We start from the raw sequence: 19,066 nt of genomic DNA, 5'->3' as shown, positions 1-19,066 counted from the left end.
TTTTGTCACTAACCATTGTAGGTTTGAAGCAAAAAGAATGAAGGATGACAACGCAAGATATGTTCAACCAATTATCATGCAACATTTAATCACATCCATCCAAACTTGATTTTGCATTTGCAAAACTCAAGCTAGAGATAGACCTCTCTAAAAACATCTCTTGCCATGTTGCTAATTTATCTTGGTTGTCTCTACCATTAAGCCATGCTCAATTTGCTAAATAATAATCATGCTCTTTCATCTCCATTTGAGTAAATCTCTGTGGTACTTTCATACTATCTTTTCTACACTAGTATGTTTTGATTTGGAGTAGTAATTGAACATGATTATTGGATCAAAATATGCTTGTATAGAATTTGGTTGTAGACAAACCCATGTAAGAAACTCTCAAATTCAATTTGGGTAAGTCACAAGATGAATTCAAATTAGAGTTGTAGCAAGGCACATCATTTAAAACATAGGATAAAAGTTTTGTGCTAATGTTAAAACTAGTTTTGCTATAGCATAGAAATATGACCTTTAGCCTTATGCCAACACTACCTCTACTTTGAATTGTTGTATATTCCTTCGGGTATGTGTTGTCCACTAATCTATTGCAGATATAAAACAATAAGTGGTGAAGGTCTAACAAGATGTTAAGATCAAAGAGCAAAAAGATGGCATGACAAAGGTATGAGAAAGAAAGGGTGCAATCTAGGAGACAAGAAGCTCAAGTACAGCTCAAGATGCTAGGCTAGCCAAACAAGAAAAACTTCAAGCAAAAGGGAAGGACCCTCACAAGTCATCTACCCTTCGTCATATGGTGTCATCACGCTCTAATGACAAAGGTAACATCCTAAGGTAAATGATCATTATTTAAAAAAATCCTTAATTCTGGTAGGCACATAAATAAGAAATAAACATGTTTGAGTTACAACTTACTTGATCCAACCTGATTAACTCAACATGCTTAGTTCTTTAAGCTTGTTCCTAGCACCACTTTCTTGATCTCATAGTCTTAACCAAATGAGCTAATAAGTGCACATCTTATTTATGGAAGATGATAGTCATAATCATGTAAAGGTCGATACATTATGTAGATAGACAATCCTTCTGTAGGTTAAGCAATTTAATCCTTTTTGCCAAATATATTTAAATGCTACATTCATGCTCAATCTTCTGATATTATCACCCATGTTATAAATGAACAAAGCACATAAACATCAACTTCATCTTGTTCAATGTGCTTAAGGTTAGAGAAGAAGGATAAAGTTTTGGTTCTGTTGGTGTTTTCCCACCAATAGAGCCCATGAACTTGATCTCTACCTTGTCTTTATGAGCAGGACACACTTCAAGCAAAGTGTGGAGGAGTTCGTCGATTCCCCAAATTTTTACAAGTGAAGGTTCTGAACCTGTCAAACCAAAATCCAAACTCAAAACCAAGATAGGTTTGGTGGAAGAAGGTGACATCACCATTAGAGGTGTCATCACAAGAATCCTCGTATTTGGAGCAAACCGAGGTACTTGATCAATAAACTTCACAATAAGAAGTCCGGTTCGAAGGACTTACAACACCGAACCCTCACCGAAAGAGCTAGCTTGGGGGAGAAGCACTCTCATGTATCCAGGTAAGTATTCTTTTCCCTGTTATTTTAGTTTTAGTTTCTTTTAAATGATGAATGAAAAACAAAATAAAAAGTGTGTATGATAGTTTGTTTTAATCTCCTAAATGGAAATGATGAACAGTTGCTCTATTCTAATTCCTTTCAAGTACCTAGTTTTCAGCCTTGAATTCTCTCGAGTTTTGGATACGACTGTTTTGATATAAGGATTTACTCTAAACTTGAAACTCGTGGGTATCATATGCTTGATCTAAGTCTAGGTAATTGATGAATATGATATGAGAAGGTCTGAGCTGCTGTTTATCTTGTTCCAAGTGACACTAAAGTTCTAGAGATTTACTTTTTGAAAAAAACACAAAAATGCTACATGATGAGTTCCTGTATGACAAAGCTTGAATTCCCACCAGAGCCATACAAGTTATTTAGGCTAGAAAAACTTCCACATATATGCTGCTTGCTTTTGCATTGAATTTGGTCAAGCTTTGTTGACCCTTATGAGATGTTTGTCATGCTCTTAAAATTAAGATCACGAACACACCACCTAGATATGCACTACTCCTATACTGGGGTAGGCACAAAAACATGCCATCCATTTAGATCCAACCAAAAATGTTTACTCCTACACTGGGAGTGAACACCAAAAACATGCTTGATAGGTTTTTCATCCACCAAATAAATGCTCCAACTTCTTGTTGCTATCTCTAAAAAGTTTTGTTGTAGAAAAGAGGCATGGGGCTATGCAAACGTTATTCATAAAAAAAGAAAAAAATAAAGAGAGTTGAAAAAATGGACACAAAAGTGTCCGAGATATTGAAAACAATGGGTACTCAGATGCCCGCCTAAAAAAAGGAGAGACAAGAGATGAATAAGATAGTCCCTGTTCTCCAGCAAATGTTTCCATGTTTCAAAAGAGAGATAAGTTTTCAAGGAGCAAAGTAGAATTAGGATTCAACCATTTATCCACCAAACATATATCCACACACATGCACATCTTGATTTGATTGTATGACTCAACTCTCTTTGGATCCGAGGTTTGACTTTACAATTTATGCATTGCAAGTATGCTCTAGCTTTCTCCTTACCTATGAACTCCACATAAAGCCTTAGTGGTAGGAATAGAAAAAGGCATAACGTCTTTATTGCCTTGGTGAGGATCCACAAATACCACATATATTGAGAGACTTGAGAGTCTCATACAATGGAGTCTCTGAGTTTTATTTTGAAAACTTATAAAAACTCTAGAACAATGGTCGAACAAAGAACTTGAGACATAGTGCTTGACTTGATCGTTCTGTCTTTCAATTGCTCAAGACCCAAGTGAAGGCTAAGAAGACCCATGGTTGAATGTAATATGGGTAAGTTTGAAAGTCATAACAGTTTATTCTAATTCGGAGGAGAATTCTTGTTTGAACATGTGTTCTTTTGAGGCGTGAAATCATTGTAGCAACTCCTGATCCATCGCTGAGTTTAGCTTTGTTCAGGGACAGGCCAAGGGTAAGCTTTGGGGAGCTTGTTGACGGTCATTAACATCAATCATAAACCATCAACATATCCTATATATACTTAATTCTATCACCAACATAGGTATAGAGGTTTAAACTAATGAATTCCACAAGTTTTGGTGGTTTCATGACTGTAGGAGGATTTAAACAGAAAACCATCAAGGAGGACCTATTTGTCAAAGTAAATCATGGTTATCGATGACAAAAACAACTCAAGAAGATTCCAGAAGACACTAGAAGGCAACCCAACACGACCTGGCCCGAGAGGCTGCCAGTCGACTGGCTCAGTGGGACCACCTGTCAGCATCTCCTTTCTACGTCAGTTTCCCACCACCATAAAAATCAAATCTATGTCGTTGCTTTAAGTCGGTTTGAGCCGAGGGTCTAGAATTGACATTGCCCCCTATATAAAGCAACCCTTACCCCCTACTTGAAGCCATCTTGAAACCCTAATTTATATCCTCCTCATTAGGATCAGAACCAGCTATCAAGAGAAGATTAGTCCTCCATAGGATCTAGTCTTGTAACTAGAAATAGTGAGATAGAGAGTGAGGGAAGAGTTTGGATGAAGTGCTAGCCTATCGGTGCTCTCTCTATAGCTTGTACCTTGGTGGATTCAAGTTCTACTTGAGCTTGCGTCTGTGATTTCTCTGGTAATCAACTTCTGATTCAAGTAAGTATCGTGTTTATATTGTTCTTCAGGTTTATAACTCTTTTGAGTGCTTTAATCTATTGGCCATAGGTTAAAGTAGTAATTAGTAGTGTAAGGGTGGTGCTTAGGCTTCGTTACTAGTGGATGTGCCCTGCATTTTAGACCGGTGGTAGATCAAAAGGGTGACTATATTTCCTCGTTGAGTCCTTCATAGTCCACCTCCCGTTTGTAGGATGATTAGGACCCAGTTACTATGGATAGCATCCTCTGCTATTGTTTTTCCTTATTAATGTCCCTAGTTGAATAGTATAAGACATAGCTTACCCAAGTTAGAACTAGAGAACCTTAGTAATCCGTTCTACGCTCCAGTTTATCCTTAGCCTTGTTGCTACCCCTAGTTAAGTTAGATTGTAGTTAATCTCACATGTTTTCCTATGGATACGATACTTGTAATACTTTCGGGTGAAGCTACAGTGGTATCCGTGCGCTTGCGGATTTATTTGTGCGCATCTTAAATATACCAACACCGCTGATGTTATCCTCATTGGGCCAGCTAGATCCGGCCACAAGGATGCTGGATCCAGTGAAGGGGGCACCAGTTCGGCGGTGGGGCTCCAAAGCAAGCCACCACCGGCCCGTCCCTCCATGGCTGCCACTCATAGAGAAAGAGAAAGGAGAAAGTGGGTGGCCCCACGCACCATCCTTGTGCTCTAGTGGTGGTGAGGACAAGGGCCTAGAGAGGATAGCCTCCGATGATTGGGGAGGGGAGGTTGCCCATGTCGCTCAGGTGAGCGACGTGGGGGCGGGTTCTAGAAAGTCCTTCCCTTGTGCTCTATTTTTTATTTTTCTTGTTTTGGTTGTAGTTATATGAATTTGAGAAAACCTGCATGGCACTCTCTGACAGCTTAGTATAATTTTGTTGGGCAAGCCCATATTCACATGGGCCAACTCCCGCTTGAAGAGGCCCAATAGAAGTTAGTGTAGTAGCTTGTAAAATCTTCCCCTACCAAGGGATCGCTTGTAAATTGTCGCTTGCCTATATAATGCCAAGGGCATGAGGGCAAGAAGGGATGTCTCTTATCCCAATCATTTTCGCAAACCCTAGCTACCACCTCACTCTCCCCTCACGCGTTACAGCCTTCACCCTTCACTGTAGAGCCTTCTCCGTAGAGCCCTTACATAGAACTATCATCTAGGACCATCGTCTGGGACTTCGTTCAGGACCTTTGTCCCTAGACCTTCATCTAGGAGCCTTGATCGTAAGACCCTCCCCAAACTAGCTTTAGTCTAGGGACCTCCTTGGGTCAACCTTCTTTGGAGGACATTCTCCGGCCGGGCCTTCATCGGGTGACCTTCTCCGGTCAGGCCTTCGTCGAAAGACCTTCCCTTGGTGAAAGGTACAATATGGCTAGGGGGTGAATAGCCTATAAAAATTCTCTACAAATTTACTAGAACAAGAGGTTAGTATACTAAATGGCGTAATGTGATTTTGCTCTAGCTCTACAAGGGTTGTAAGCCACCTATCCCAATAATTGTAGTTGCTATAATCTTTAGGCAAACAACAGGCTAAGTCACTACTCACTAAAAGCTCTCAAACAAGCTACACTAAAGAGCTCCACTAGGTGAAACTAAACTAGCAAGCAGGCTCTCAAGACTAGCTACACTAAAGAGCTTGCTACACAGCTAGTTTGTGAAGAATATAAGGAAGTGAGTAAGGTGATTATACTGCCATGTCGAGGAATGAACCAATCACAATATAAAAGCCAATTCAATCACCGAGATACTTCCAATCACAATGGACACCAAGATTTTTCTCCCGAGGTTCACGTGCTTGCTAGCACGTTAGTCCCCATTGTGTCGACCAACATTTGGTGGTTCAGCGGCTAATAGGTATCACACACCTAGACAGCACAGGGCACCACAAGAACCTACCACATGTGAGGTAACTAAATGACATGAGCAATCCACTAGAGTTACCTTTCGGCTCTCCGCCGGGAAAGGCACAAGACCCCTTACAATCGCTAGAAGATGTCCATGAACAATCACCAACTCATGCCATTGCTCCTCTACTGCTCTAAGCTGTCTAGGTGGTGGCAACTACAAAGAGTAACAAGAAATCCACAGCCACAATGATCCCCAAGTGCCACTAGATGCAATCACTCAAGAAAATACACTAGGAATCACTCCCAATCTCACTATGATGATGAATCAATGATGGAGATGAGTGGGAGGTGTTTGCTTAGTCTCACAAGGATGTATCATAGGTGAAAATGTCTAAGGGAGTGAGCCCAAGGCGAAGCACTTCTATTTATAGAGCTCCTAAGACTCAGAGAGCTGTTGGGAGCTCGTAGACACGACTAGACTCACGAATAGGACGCACCCTAGCATCCAGTCATCAGCGTCTAGTCCTCCGATGCCTGCCACATGTCACTCCTTTGAATCCCGCGTGTTAGATTTCTAACGGTCAAGTTTTTGTGCATCAGCACTTAAGTTAAGACCGGACGCAACCCTCGAATGATCGGACACTCGACCACCGCGTGTCAGATCGACTCTAGAAACTACACGAAGAGGTTTTTCTCAGCCTGGACGCATTAGGTCAGAGCTGACCTGACATGCCCCAGCATCCACTCCTCTCTGCCTCACTTGCCGAGTCACCGAGCTGCCAACGTCAGCATTCGTCACATGCGATAGAATGCAGCCCCTGCGCATTCGGTCATGTTGCCGCTCCAACGTCCGATCAACACCTCGCGCTGTGCCTCCTTTGGACCAAGTGACCGGACATAGCCACCATGTCTGATCCCAGCGTCCAATCACACTGTGCTGACTGACCGAACGCACCTGGGGTGAGTCTGATCACCCCGGCGCCAAAGTCCGGTCACTGTTGTCTTCTCCTTTTTCTTTTTCTATCTCTGCAATCACTTCACCCTTGCTTCCAAGTTGCTAACCACAAAGTGTAGAACTTGTGTGCACGTGTGTTAGCATTTTTCGAAGCATTTTACAGTGGTCAATGGTTAGCTCACTAGGTCCCTAATGCATATGCAAGAATCATGTCACCTAGTGGCACTCAATAACCGCTTAGCCAAAGATTTTCCCTCTTTATAGTACAGCTATCGATCCTAAATCACTCACACCCTCTATGGTGTCTTGAGTGCAAACCAAAATTGGCTCGTATCATTATACCTTTGCCTTGAGCCCATTTTTGTTTTTATCTTTCTTCTTTTCCAAATGTGAAGCACTTGATCCATCTTTTTTGTGGCCATCACCATCACCATGACCATCATCTAGCTCCACTACTTGGATTGGACTACCTTGTCTAATTCAAATACTTAGATGAAAGGTTAGTCATAGGTTTCATCAATTATCCAAAATCAAACTAGGGCTTTTGATCTCCCCCTTTTTGGTAATTGATGACAACCTTTTCACAAAGAATTCAATAAAATTTTCTTGGATTCATGTTGCTTGCCCAAGCATTTTACCATGTATTAAGGATATGGACAAGTTTCATAAACCCAAATTGGTAGCATTAGCTCCCCATACATATGTGCTAAGAGTTTGGATTGAAAGCTTGCACATATGCATGGATTAGGAAGTGTGGGGAAGTAATGTCTACCAAATGATGCTAAGATGTAAAGAATGGACCGTTGAAGTGTGATACCAATCGGAGTAGCCAATAATACCATCCTTAGCACCATGATTTTCTAGATACCACTTGTAAAAACAAAAACACTAAATACCTCATGAGATCAACATTATAAGCAAGGCTCTAGTACCATTTGAAAAGGCATGTGAATATCTAGCTATCATCCTATGCATTCTAGTTTTCATTTCATCAAACATTTTCTACTATCTAGCATACACCACACAAGCAAGGATATGGAATTTAAAAACTTGTGCCATGCAAGCAAACATATGTAATGCACATACAAGATTATGAGCTTTGCTCCCCCTACTTGTGTGCTTCAAAATTTTTAATTAATCCCCTTACAATGTCATTTCATTTGTTTACTCCCCTATCTTACTATCTTTGTGAATCACTTCTCCCCCTTTAGCATCAAATACCACAAAAGGTGAGCTCAAATTTTAGATAGGTTTGGGTAAAACCATATTATTTGAGGATCATTTTCCATATTTGGTTCAATCTAGATCACTTGCAAAAGATATTTAACTCGGTTTGATCCAAGGCAAGCTTCTTCACACCTCATTTCAAGGGTTATCTTGACCATGTTGAGTTAAACACTTATAGCTCATTTTCTAGATTAAACACTAGGTTCACAAGCCCATAAACATGTCATATGCTATCACTAGATCCTTTCAATCATAGAAGCAATAGTGGTATCATACAAGCATCAAATTCTTTTGATTTTTATGAATGACTTAAGAAATGACTAGATGCACTAAACAAGTCCTTAGCAATGTATGAGTGACATGTCAATCAATTTTACCTTCCTTTGCTTGAAGGAGAGGCATGTCGCACAATGGGGTGCATCAGCACATATTTGAGAAGTCAAGTATGTTCAATTCATTCCGTAACTTGCAAAACCCCTTCTCATCAAGTGGCTTGGTGAAAATATCGGCAAGTTGATTATCGGTGCCCACACTCTCAATGCAAATGTCCCTATTTTGTTGATGATCTCTAATGAAATGATGGTAGACATCTATGTGCTTTGTTCTTAAATGTTGAACTAGGTTGTTGGTGAGCTTCACGGCACTCTGATTGTCACATAGCAATGACACTTGTTTGAATTTGATTCCAAAGTCACTCAAAGTAGCCTTCATCCAAAGTAATTGACCACAACAACTACTGGCCGAAATGTACTCCACTTTGGTGGTTCAAAGTGCTACACTACTTTGCTTCTTTGATGACCAAGACACAAGTGATCTTCCCAATATTTGACAAGTACCCGATGTGCTCTTTCTCTCAACCTTGCATCCCACATAATCGGAGTCCGAATATCCAATCAACTCAAGTCTAGCTCCTTTAGGATACCACAATCTAACATTTTGTATATGCTTCAAATATCTCAATATTCTCTTGGTTGCCTTCAAGTGACTCTCTCTTGGTGAGGCTTGAAATCTAGCACACATGCCTATACTAAACATCACATCCAACCTTGATGCGGTCACATAGAGTAGGCTTCCAATCTGTAACACCCCAGTGTTAAGCATTGCATTTGACACTTGCATTTCATGAGCACAAGCATCATCCAAGCAAACATGAACATGAGCATATGAAATTTCATCTCATTCATATAAATTATCGCATGAAATGTTGATTATATATATATATGCTTAAGTTTGTAATCACGTATGACCAATGTATGAAATGATTGTGAGGTCATGAAAACAACTTAGACACACCTAGAATGATAATTGGAACAATGTTTATATTCATGACATAGACCAAATTTGCTTCTAAGTGTTGGTTTCATTTGAAATGCCATTTTCATGATACAAGTTTGACCAAAGTTGAACAGTAGCTTATAGTGTTTGCATGGCTGTGTGACCTAAATAAAAGTTTTAGTTCTTATCATGGGTAACAAACTATATTTAAGGGTCATGACCTAATTCAGTGCCTAACTTAGTCAAAAAGAACTCACAACTTTCAACTTAATGTTGTTTGTAACTTAGAAAATTTTGCTAAGTCCTAAACCGGTTTACAGTTTTAGAGTACCCCACTTTGGAGCACTGTAGTTTGAAAACTAGCTCGAATAAGGCCATTATCATTATAGCAAAGTTGTAGTACTCACATAGCTCTACAATTTCTATTAACGAAGTTTTTGCTAAATCGCCACAGATTAGGAGATTTAGGAGCTCAAAGTAGCACTATTAGATGGACTGAGTCAGCACTTAGCCGATTTGAATCAGCCGGTGTCGTGGCCGACCGCGCCAGGCCGCATCCACCGCGTAGTGGCCGTCCGCCAAAGATGGCCCCACTAGTTAGGCCGACACGGACAGATAAGGGCGCCGCTCCCTCGCGCTCACTCTCACGCACTCACTCCCTCTGCCTTGCCTCGCCTCGCCTCGCTCTCTCTCGCACCCATCGTGCAAAACCATAGTGTCGTGCCATTGCCGCCGAGCTCCGATGCACACGCACGCCTCCACCGTCATGCCATTGTTCAATAGCTCGCACACATAGCTCCACCATGAGCGCTCCACCTTCTCATGCCGCTAGCCATGCCAATCGAGCTTAGGTGAGGCCATAATTCGAGTTCATCGTCGTCGCGCCATCGTCGGAGCACCGCCGAGCTCGCGCTCACCATGGTCGTGCTCCACCGAGCCATCTCGCACATGCTTTTCTCTCATTAGGGTTAGCCCAGGGTCACATCTATCTCATGCCGTTGGTCGTCGAGCCAACACTGGCACATTGGCACTGGAACGCGGCTGCTCACCGCCATGCTCTCGTCGCCGCCATGCCATGCACACGGCCAAGCTTCACCGCCACTCCACCGTCGCCCTCACCTAACCCTAGGTCTTCACTAGGTAGCCCTAAAGTCGCAGCAGTGCTCGCCTTGGCTTGCCATCACCGAGGACGATGAGCCTGCTAAAGTGCAGCACCGCCGCCCACCATGGCCACTGTCGAGCTAGCTCCGGCGAGCCTCTAAGCCAACCAATGGCACCTGTAGATGCGGAATGGGTTGGGGAACACGTCGGGGGTGACGCTACCGCCGTCGACGAGCTTTTCGCCGGTCAACCACCGCCTCTGCGTCGGTCTCACTGGTGTGTGGGGCCAGGTTGACCTGCGGGACCCGCTATCAGCCACCATGGGTGTATAGACCGGGTGCACCTAGTTGTAGCTCCCAGTTGGAAATTTGATTTTCTTTATTTATTTTCACAGATTTTCACAAAATTGGATCTAGGGCTAGGAGTATCCAAATGGGGCGAACCAAACTTTGTTAGATTCATGACGAAGTGTAATATTTGATAAAAATATGAAATCTACTTCTTAGTGTATTTTTTGGGGAGAATTAAATTGAGCAAGATAAGTGCTTTTAAAGTAGTCTATATCTTGTAAAATGCATAACTTGAGCTAGGAAAGTGATAAAATTGTGATTCCAGTTTCTCTGATCTTGTGTTGACATGCTATAGCTAGAGAAAATACTAAACCTACAGTAGACATACTTGTAGTATGGTCTTCCTATTTAATCTTAATTAATTGCTAGATTCTAGTGAAATTAATAGGGGTAAAAATGCATAACATATGATAATACAAATTTTTACATAGTATTCTTGTGCTAGGAGGAAAGTAAGAAAAATATTAAATGTGTTGCTTGACACTTTTCATTAGGCTAAACTATTTTTGCTAAAATAAGCCTATATAATTTGTCATTTTTGTAGAGGTAGCTATACTTATCCAAATGGCATGAAATTAGTACAATAGACTATTAGGATCATGTGTAGCCTACTGTAATTTTATCGGAATTTATGGAGCAATAAAAATATTTTCTCTGTAAATCACCTTATTATCTAAGGAAATTAATAAATGAATATAAATAAATTATTTTGGCTTAACCATGATGTTTTCTATGGTGTGTGTGATGCATATAATCTGTTGATACTATTAGTGAGGCTTAGAAGTATTTTTTTATAGGCAACTAGTTAATTATTGCTTTATAATTCAACTAGATGATTGCATCTATAGTTTCTATTGTGGTGATGATTTCATGATGATAATGACCTTTTCTGTAAAGATTTTTAATAACAAAGTTGTAGATAACTTACTTATCTACCTTGTGTTAAATTTTCATAGTCGTAGTCCTTATGGTTTGAGAATTATGGTGGTCGGAAGTCTGCTATCTGAAATGCTTGCTCTCTAGACAGATCTGAAAGATTTAATTGTTTGACCTAGATAACTACTGAATCATATTAAGATGGTTAAAATAAAGTTGTAGGAAATTTCATAAGATTTCTCGAATTTCCATAATAATATTATTTTGATGTGTATAACTCTAGTTATGGTCAAAACAAGTGGCTCCTATCTTGTAGTCCAAAAAATGATTTACATAAGTGTTTGTTTAAGTTACTAGAGAAGAGATATGCACCTACTCAGTAAAAGAAAATGTAACTTGTTATCACCTTAATGCAATGCTGCTGAGAACACTTATGAGGATGCATTCATCACATCAAATCATATTATACATGTCATTATTATGCATCCATAATATCTTATTCCGTGCTCATGCATATAGGATCGTCCAAAGGGATAACTCTGTTGGAGTTCAAAGAAGAGCTGGAGGAACAATAGGAGGCACCTCAAGCCGTAGCTCCAAAAGGAGAGGAACAAACTCTTGAAGACTTACCCGAGTGCCTAGACCATAAGCCAACTTCTTTTATCAAAGGCAAGCCCTGGAGCATTTTAAGCCTCCCATGTTTTACAAAATATCACTTGAGTCCTTTATGTTTGATGCATTAGGTTATAAGAGTTAATTGGAAACACTTGATGCATAGCACCACCTTGTCCAGATATATATACCTTTAACCCTGTGTAGATCCAGAATTGAATATATGCTTAGTCATGCTTAGATCGGGAGAAGTCGGGTGATTTCTTGTCACCTATGAGATATAGGTGGATACCAAAGCACGGTTGGCTATATTTTGCTATCATGGAAAAGAACCATGTGGTAATGTAACTGGATGTCGGATGGAGTCTATGCGTAGGTTGACTCATGTGATTCTGTCTATGCTGATTAAGGACCGTACCGTTGGAGGCCCTCTTGTCATTTTAAATGCATGCCTCTCACTTAGCTGGTCGGATAACTTGTTCTGACCGCAAAGCCGAGTAGCTTAACTTAGGTCAGGGCCTGTTCTATAAAAGTGCACACTCTAGATGGTAGTAAGGATGTGCGGGGAGCAAGATGTGAACCCAAGGGCAGGGTAGTCCTGATCGTCCTGGCAGCTGGTTGTCCCTGATTGTGCGGCGCTATTCGAACCCGCGAAATGTGCTGAGTTATACCAAAGGTGACCATTGATCTGGTTTGCCTGGGTTTGTGTTAGGAATAAATTCCTAGCTGGTTGAAATCGATTCGAATCGTCGTCTCTCCTAGATAGTGAGAAACTTGGCAGAGCCCCCTTCATCGTAGTAATGGGATTATGGAATGATGGTTATGATGAACATGGAACTATTATACCGGCTATGGTTACTACTTCATGATACTAAATGGTATACTACATGTTTGGCATAGGTTAGTTGCTAATCTAGAGATGAATAGCTATAATTAACTTAATGACCGACTTATAAAATTATAATTGAATTAGTCGCTTTTTATGCAAATGTTGTCAAGCTAACTCCACTTATAAAGCCTTGCATGATCCTTGGAGTCACTTTATTTTTGGTTTATGATGGGTAAGTCTAGCTGAGTACCTTCTCGTACTCAGGGTTTATTTCCCATTGTCGCAGATAACATGATGTATCATGGCTACTGTAAGAATTGCTTCTGTTTTGCCGTGGACAAGGAGTAGGGCCCTTGGCAAGGCATCTCTTGTTAATCCCTCTCTTATGCTTTTGGGGATTGTGATCATGAGCTGGCACAGTATTTGAACAACGATGGAGATGTTGGTTTCAAACTTTAATTGCTTCCACTACTATTTTACCTGAACTTGGTTTGTAATAACTTCTAATCGTACTCTGATGTATGGAACTGTATTTGTGAATTTTATGTAACGCGTGACATGTATGTTGAATCATCTATGATCTTGGTTGTATGTTGGTTGAATCGAGACCCTTCGTGGTACTCGATGGACTACTGTGTTTATATGGGCTCAAGTATGACTGTGCGACCGCTTACGGGCTATCATTGTACTTGTGCTCTTATAAATTGGATGGTTTTGCTATACAATCATAGACCGATACATCTTTTGATCCACCATATTGCCACTAGAATCACCATCCAAGTTTCTATTTGTCCCCATTGGTGTACTAATAGCTTTTGCATCATCCGTTCCAAACTTCTTGAGTATGTCTTTGATGTACTTGCCTTGACTCACAAATGTATCATTCTTCATTTGCTCGATTTGAAGACCAAGGAAGTAACTCAACTCTCCAATCATGGACATCTTAAATTCACTTGCCATCATCTTTCCAAACTCTTCACAAAAATTTTAATTGGTTGATCCAAAGATAATGTCATCAACATAGATTTGCAATACAAACTAGCCATTGCCTATCTTCTTGGTGAAGAGAGTGGTGTCAACCTTACCCATCTTGAATCTTTTAGAGAGTAGGAAATTCCTCAACCTCTCATACTATGCTCTTGGTGCTTGCTTCAATCCATACAAAGCCTTCTTCAACTTATAGACATGGTTGGGTTTCTTCTCATCTTCAAAACTAGTGGTTGTTCAACATAGACTAGCTCATTGATGTACCCATTGAGAAATGCACTCTTCACATCCATTTGGTACAACTTGATGTTGTGGGCACAAGCACAAGCTAACAAGATCCTAATTGCTTCCAATCTTGCAACTGGGGCAAATGTTTCTCCAAAGTCAAGACCTTCAACTTGAGTGTAACTTTGAGCCACTAATCTTGCTTTGTTCCTTACTATTATCCCATATTGATCTTGCTTATTTCGAAAGACCCATTTGGTTCCAATCATATTTTAATCCTTAGGCCTCTTAACTAACTCCATACTTGATTTCTTGTGAAGTTGTTTAGCTCTTCATGCATAGCATTCACCCAATCAACATCCTTCAAAGCATCATCTATCATCTTTGGTTCAATGGATGACACAAATCAGAAGTGCTCACAAAATGATGCCAATCTTGATCTAGTTTGCACACCTCTTGATATATCACCGATTATAGAGTCCAAAGGATGATCTCTTGCAATATTGGTTGGTTGGAGCACTTGAACTTGATTGCTTACACTTGATTGATCATTTGGTTGAGATGATGTACTAGCCACTTGTTGTTGATCTTGCTCTTTGTCATCACTTGTACTAGCTTGATTTTGATCATGAGAACCATTAGCTTGCACATTTGAGTTAGAGAGCACTTGATTCTGGTCATCTTCAACATCAATCACCTCTCTAGGCCTTATATCACCAATGTCCATCTTCTTCATTGCATTGACCAATTGAGTGCCTCTCACATCATCTAGATTCTCATCTTCCTCTTGGGAACCATTGGTTTCATCAAATTCAACATCAAGCACCTCCTCAAGAGTACCACTAGCCAAATTCTAAACTCTATAAGCTTTACTAGTAGTGGAGTAACCAAGCAAGAAGACTTCATCATATTTCTTCTCAAACTTGGTCAATCTAGTGTCTTTCTTCAATATGTAGCATTTACAACTAAAAACCCAAAAAATATGCAATATTAGGCTTTCTTTCAGTCAAGAGCTCATATGGTGTCTTCTCCATCATTGGGTGACAATAGAGGTGGTTGCTATAGTAGCAAGCCGTGTTGATTGCTCCGGCCCAAAATGAATGACTCATATTGTACTCACTCAATATTGATCTTGCCATGTCAATCAAAGTTCTATTATTCCTCTCAACTAGGCCATTTGATTGTGGAGTGTACATGGCCAAGAATTGATATCTAATTCCAAATTCATCACATAACTCATTAACTCTTGTGTCCTTGAATTCACTATCATTGTCACTTCTCACTTTCTTGATGGTTGTTTCAAATTCATTGTGTATTCTCTTGATGAATGTCTTGAAGGTTGCAAACATATCACTCTTGTCAACAAAAAAGAATACCCATGTATATCTAGTGAAATCATCCACTATCACAAATTCATATTTGTTTCCACGAATGCTAGTGTATGTGGTTGGTCCAAACAAGTCCATATGCAACAACTCAAATGCCTTAGATGTACTCATCATGCTCTTCTTAGGATGTGTGCTACCAACTTGCTTTTTGGCTTGACATGCACTACATAGCTTGTCCTTCTCAAATATGACATCTTTCAAGCATGTTACTAAGTCATGCTTAATCAATTTGTTCAATTGTTTCATTCCAACATGACCAAGCCTTTTATGCCATAACCAACCCATGCTAGACTTAGTGAGTAAACATGTTGACAATTGAGCTTCTCTAGCATTGAAATCAACTAAGTATAGATTCTCATATCTAAATCCTTTGAATATCAAGTTAGAGTTGTCTACACTTATGATCTCTACATCATACACACCAAATATGTACTTCAAACCAAGATCACACAATTGAGCTATCGACAATAGGTTGAAATTCAAGCTCTCTACTAGTAGCACATTGGAAATGCTTAAGTCATTGAATATTGCAATCTTACCAAGCCCTTTGACCTTGCCTTTGTCATTATCACCAAATGTTATACTATCAACCCCATTGCTATCATTTGTGTTAATTGAACTGAATATTCTTGAATCACCTGTCATATGTTGTGTGCACCCACTATCAAGCACCCAATACCTTCCTCTGGTTTTATAATTGATCTACAAAAGAAGATCAATTATTGTTAGGTACCCAAACTTGCTTGGGTCCTTGAAGGTTAGTGACTAAGGTCTTTGGCACCCATATGGCTTTCTTATTTGAGCCCACAATTGGTGTACCAATGAACTTAGCATACACACCATTCATACCCTTGGTAAGTAAATATCAAGAATCAAACTTAATTGAGGATACATTAGCATTCTTGTTCTTGCTCTTGCAATATTGCTCTAAGTGCCCAACTTCCTTGCATTTGTTGTAAAACCGACCATTGCCCTTCACAAAACTAGTCTTAAGAGGGACAAGGGCTGCCTTCCCTTTCTTGGGGGTATAGCCCAGTTCCTCTTTGTTGAGAGAAAACCTTTGGCTACCTAAGCACTTTAGCAAGTGGGCATCTCCACCATAGGCATTGCCTAAGGCACAAGTAAGCTCATTCATCTCCCTTTTGAGGGTCTCATTTTCTACCATTAGTGAGGCATCACAAGTGAAACCATCACTCAAAGGTGAAGTAGAAATGAAAGTGCTACAAAAAGGGTTAGTAGGAGCAACAATGATAGGTTCATAAAAAGATTCATTAATTAGATCATAAGTAGGACCCACACCACATGTTAGAACAACCTCCTTCTTGTCTTGATCAAGGAGGGAGGAGTGAGCTTTTTCAAGCTTTTGTATGAGCCTTGCCAAACTCCTCATGGTCTTTCTTTAGACTCTCATGAGAAGCATTGAACTCATCAAAGGATTGCTTCAGAGCTTTGAGCTCTTTCCGCAACTCTTTGCACTCCTTCCTCTTCATCTCAAGACATTCATGAGCTTGTTCTAGCATGTCCATGAGATCTACCTCCTCATCACTATTACTATCACTCTCATCCTTTTGTACCTTGGTAGAGTTAGCCATGAAGCATGATGGAGTGTCGTAGAGAGAAGCCTTGTTGTTGATAGCAATGCTTGCAGGTGCCTTCTTCTTGGACTTCTTGTCATCATCACTAGAGTCACTATCCTCTGATGACCCATCACTATCCCATGTCACCACATATCCTCCACCCTTCTTCTTCTTTTGGAATGTCATCTTCTTCTCCTTCTTCTCTTTCTTTTCTTTCTTCTCCTTCTTCTTCTCATTTTCATCATTGTCACTATTATAGAGACAATCCGCTACAACATGATCTTTGCTCTTGCAATTGTAGCATCTTCTTACATAATCTTTCCTCTTATTGTTGTTTCTTTTCTTCCTTGCACCATATCCCTTCTTCTTCATGAACTTGCCAAATTTGCACACAAAGAGAGCCATGGCCTCATCATCATGTCACTAGCATCTTCATCCTCACTTGATTCTTCTTTCTTGGACTTGCATTTGTTCTTGGATGATGAGCTAGCCTTGAATGCTACACTCTTCTTTTTGTTGTCTTTATCCTTCTTCTCATCTTGATCAACCCCTTCCCTTTTCACACGGTATGTCTCTTGTGTCATGACATCACCTATTACTTGGTTGGGGGTTAGTTGCTTCAATCCTCCTCTAATGACGATCAATCTCAATGTCTCAAATCTTGGAGGTAAGCACATCAAGAACTGATGAGAGACATCATCATCATTGATCTTCTCACCCAATGCCTTCAAGTCATTCACAATCACTTGGAGCCTATGGAACATCTCTGGGATACTCTCATCATCCTTCATCTTGAAGCTTGTCAACTTGTCCTTGAGAATATATAGCTTGGCACTCTTGACTGTCGGTGTGCCTTCATAGGTTTCTTCCAACCTCTTCCACACTTCACTAGCTCTATCAAGATCCTTGATTTTCTCAAACACCTTTGAATCAATGGTATTGTAGATGGTGTTGAGTGCCATTGTGTTGTATTGCTTGTTCTCTAACTCTCTTGGGGTAGGATTGGTGGGATCAAGAATCGCATAATCATTCCCACACTTTGTCATTGATTGAACCTAAACACATCCTCATCTTTATCTTCCAATAATCATAGTATGTGCCATCAAAATGTGGTGATTTACCCCCAACATGGTTGAACAAACTTTAAGCCATCTTTTGACACCGAGGTTGTTAAGCCTTCAATCAAACAGTGACCATGGCTCTAATACCACTTAAAAGGTCCTAATATGGCTAGAGATGGGGTGAATAGCCTATAAAAATTCTCTACAAATTCGCTAGAACAAGAGGTTAGTACACTAAATGGTGTAATGTGATTTTACTTTAGCTCTACAAGGGTTGCAAGCCACCTATCCCAATAGTTCTAGTTGCTATAATCTCTAGGCATACAAGAGGCTAAGTCACTACTCACTAAAAGCTCTCAAACAAGCTACACTAAAGAGCTCCACTAGGTGAAACTAAACTAGCAAGCAAGCTCTCAAGACTAGCTATACTAAAGAGCTTGCTACACAAATAGTTTGCTAAGAATGTAAGGAACTGAGTAAGGTGATTCTACCGCCGTGTCAAGGAATAAACCAATCACAATATGAAAGCCAATTCAATCACCGGGAGAATTCTAATCACAATGGACACTAAGATTTTTCTCTCGAGGTTCACGTGCTTGCTGACATGCTAATCCCTATTGTGTTGACCAACTTTTAGTAGTTCGGCGGCTAATAGGTATTACACACCTAGCCAATACTTGGCACCGCAAGAACCTACCACAAGTGAGGTAACTCAATGACACCAGCAATCCACTATAGTTACATTTTGGCTCTCCGCCGGAAAAGGCACAAGACCCCTCACAATCACTAGGAGACGGCCACGAACAATCATCAACTCATGCCGATGCTCCTCCGCTGCTCCAAGCCGTCTAGGTGGCGGCAACCACCAAGAGTAACAAGAAATTTGCAGCCGCAACGATCCCCAAGTGCCACTAGATGCAATCACTCAAGCAAATGCACTAGGAATCACCCCCAATCTCACTATG

The sequence above is a fragment of the Miscanthus floridulus genome, chromosome 9, assembly GCF_019320115.1.
Source record: "Miscanthus floridulus cultivar M001 chromosome 9, ASM1932011v1, whole genome shotgun sequence".
In the NCBI taxonomy this organism is placed as follows: Eukaryota; Viridiplantae; Streptophyta; class Magnoliopsida; order Poales; family Poaceae; genus Miscanthus; species Miscanthus floridulus.
Note: the sequence above shows the minus strand (reverse complement) of the source record.